This window comes from Apium graveolens, chromosome 1 (assembly GCF_009905375.1).
Source record: "Apium graveolens cultivar Ventura chromosome 1, ASM990537v1, whole genome shotgun sequence".
Classification (NCBI taxonomy): Eukaryota; Viridiplantae; Streptophyta; class Magnoliopsida; order Apiales; family Apiaceae; genus Apium; species Apium graveolens.
The window spans coordinates 2,307,858-2,310,895 of NC_133647.1; the positions used below are offsets into that span (position 1 = coordinate 2,307,858).

The following is a 3,038-nucleotide window of genomic DNA, read 5'->3' on the forward strand; positions in this document are numbered from 1 at the left end:
TGTGACTCGTTTACAACTCGAGCTCAGCTCGGATCGTATTTATTCGCGAACAAACTCGTGTTTGGCTCGTTAGTTAACGAGCTCGAGCTCGAACACATTTTTTTGGTCGATAAGAAAGCTCGGCTCGACTCGGTTCTTCAGGAAAAAAATGAAAGCTTGGCTCGTTTACATCAAAACTCGGGTTGACTCAGCTCATGAACAGCCCTACAGGGAGTACAGGAAACCAATTAAAAGCACCTAGTTGATTAAATTCTCAGCCATTTTGCGGAGTTTATTAACCTAAATAATAACTTTTATTATGTTCCCAAAAAGCATCATGATACTCAGTGGCATAATCTCTACGACAGTATTTGGTAAAACCCCTGACAACAGTGAACAAGAATGTCATATAAACAAGACCATGACCAAACTATACATGAATATGCTTAAGGTTTATTAATCAAACATATGTTGCATACCACTTTCTGCTAATGATAATCTTTTGACGACCAGGGTACTTAAACTTGGCATGAACGTAAGGCCTCCTGTGCGTGGTGGTTGTTTGAGTCGTTGGAACGAACAGAAAGGAGGACTTGTCCTATACTCACCCAAGCACATGTACCGAGTGGGTTTCCAAAAGCCCCACACATGCCTGTCTGGAGCCTGTCAGCTCCAGCACATGAAAGCATTTTGTTGATACGAAGTGCATGGAATGCATGAAGCCGGACCCTGAGATGAAAAGCTTTTTTCTAGAAAATTTGGCCTTATATATATTGCACGCAATATGTGTAGCTTCAGATGCTTCCTAGAGACATTTTCCTTCTCCCATCTAACCAAATGAATGCAGAAAGGTCATTAATCAACACCCTTTTTCTTCATTCCAACATCGTAAATCCTGATTTTGGGATCAGACACACCACGGCAGAATCTAGATTTAGGGTATTATTTGTTCTTGATCTGACGGTAACACGGTGCATGTCCTGGATAGTAATGCATAAACAAGAGAAAATATGATCTTACATTCCTAATTAGGCTAAACTGTTGTTGATATAAGTCACTCTATTCCTGAGAAGAGTATGGTGATGTCGGTGAATGACAGCAAAGCAAATCCAACTGTCACTCTTGTAACAGACTAGTGTCTAGTTTTGTCAGTTTGTTAGGAAAATAAGATCAATGTGTGGTGTATAAATACTTTGAACCTCTTTGTAATTCTCTCAAACTTAATACAATTACTTTGTCTTCTTCATTTCATTTCAGTTTGTTAAGCTTAATTGTTACATAGCATAAACTGACATGGTATCAAAGCCACAAACTCTGTATATCTATATATAGATACATCTTCATAATACTTACAATCTCTATTTCTATCTCAATCTATCTTCTCTCTCGATCTAATTTGCAAATCTTTCTCAATGGTTCAACACTCTCGATTATGTGATCATATGCCGCTGTAATTGCATCAGATTCTACGGAACCTTCATCATCTATGGCTGCTACAACAGTTATTGACATCAATCATCCGTATTATCTTAGCAGTTCCGATCATCCAGGCTTATTATTAGTAAGTGATGTCCTTACGGATCAAATTATCATCATTGGAGCAGATCTGTATCAATCGCTTTATCAGCGAAACTAAAGCTAGGGTTCATTGATGGTACTCATCCTAATTCAGGTGCAAGTTCGCCAATTAGCTCTATAGAAGCGTAATAATGATATGGTAATCTCCTAGATCTTAAACTCTGTTTCTTCTGAAATTCATAATAGTATAGTGTATATGCCTACTACATTTTAAATTTGGAATGATCTACATCTACATGATGCTCAAAATAATGTGCTTCGTATGTTTAATCTTCGTAAAAAACTTGCTTCTCTAACTCAGGGCACAAAGTCAATTACTGCTTATTTTACATAATTTAGAGGTTTGATTGATGAACTTGATAATCTCGCACTTATTCATCATTGTACATGTGCTGCAGCCACTTGCACTTGTAGTAATAGTCAGAAATTGGATAAATATAAAACGATGATGAAACTGAGTCAATTTCTTATGGGACTCGGTGAGAATTTGACTAGTATTCGAGGTCAAATCCTATTAATGAATCCTCTTCCTAATTTGAGTCAAGCATATGCAATGTTACTTCAAGAGGAAAATCAGCGTGACTCTGCCTTACATAACACCTTGAATCATGACAGTATGGCTATGAATGTGCAAATTGGACAATATTCTGGTAATAAGAACAAGTCTCAAGGATTCAAAAGGAGTGAGAAAATAACCTGTTGATACATCTGTGATCTGTGACGATTGGGCTCTTATTGGTCACTCACGAGACAAGTGTTTTGCTCTTCATGGCTACCCTGAGTGGCACCGATTGCATGGACAACCTAAACCTAAAATCAGGTCCTCTACTATCAAGAAATCATCTGCTAATGCAGTCACAACCACAACTCATGAGAAAAAGTCTGATATTGGTTCTTCTCAGTCTGGTAATTCTACAGATACCTTGTCAAATGCACAGTTTCAGCAGTTTCTGTAGATGATGTAATCCAAATTGTCCAATTTTAGTATCTCCAACTTTGCACTCTGGTTAACTAATGTCAACAATCAGTGTGCAGGTACTTCTTCATCTTATTCTATCAACTCTGTCATTTTTGCCAGTCATACTCAGTTCAACTCATCTAAGAAGATATGGATCATTGACTCTGGAGCTACTCACCATATAACACCTTATCTTGATCTAGTCCCTAATGCTAAAGTAGTTAAGTCTGACCTTCATCTGCCAAATAGAGCTGTATCTGCTGTCAGTCATATTGGAAATGTCAATTTGACTCCTGATATCACACTTAAAGATGTGTTGGTGGTTCCAACATTTCAGTGTAATCTGTTGTCTGTACCTCAACTAACCAATTCTCTTCCTTGTGCTAGTTCTTTTCTTTCCACTAAATGCATACTGCAGTCTCCTTCCTTAATGATAGAGAAAGAGATTGGTGAGTTACAAGAGGGATTGTACAAGCTAATTACTCTCAAACTTCAGTCTCAAGCATGTCTTACTACTAGCCTA

General features: G+C 37.7%; 1 pseudogene; it reads right to left on the reverse strand.

Moving 5' to 3' along the window:
• Positions 1-274: 274 nt before the first annotated feature.
• LOC141725000 (large ribosomal subunit protein uL16-like) lies at positions 275-975 on the reverse strand (annotated as a pseudogene).
• Positions 976-3,038: the final 2,063 nt, after the last annotated feature.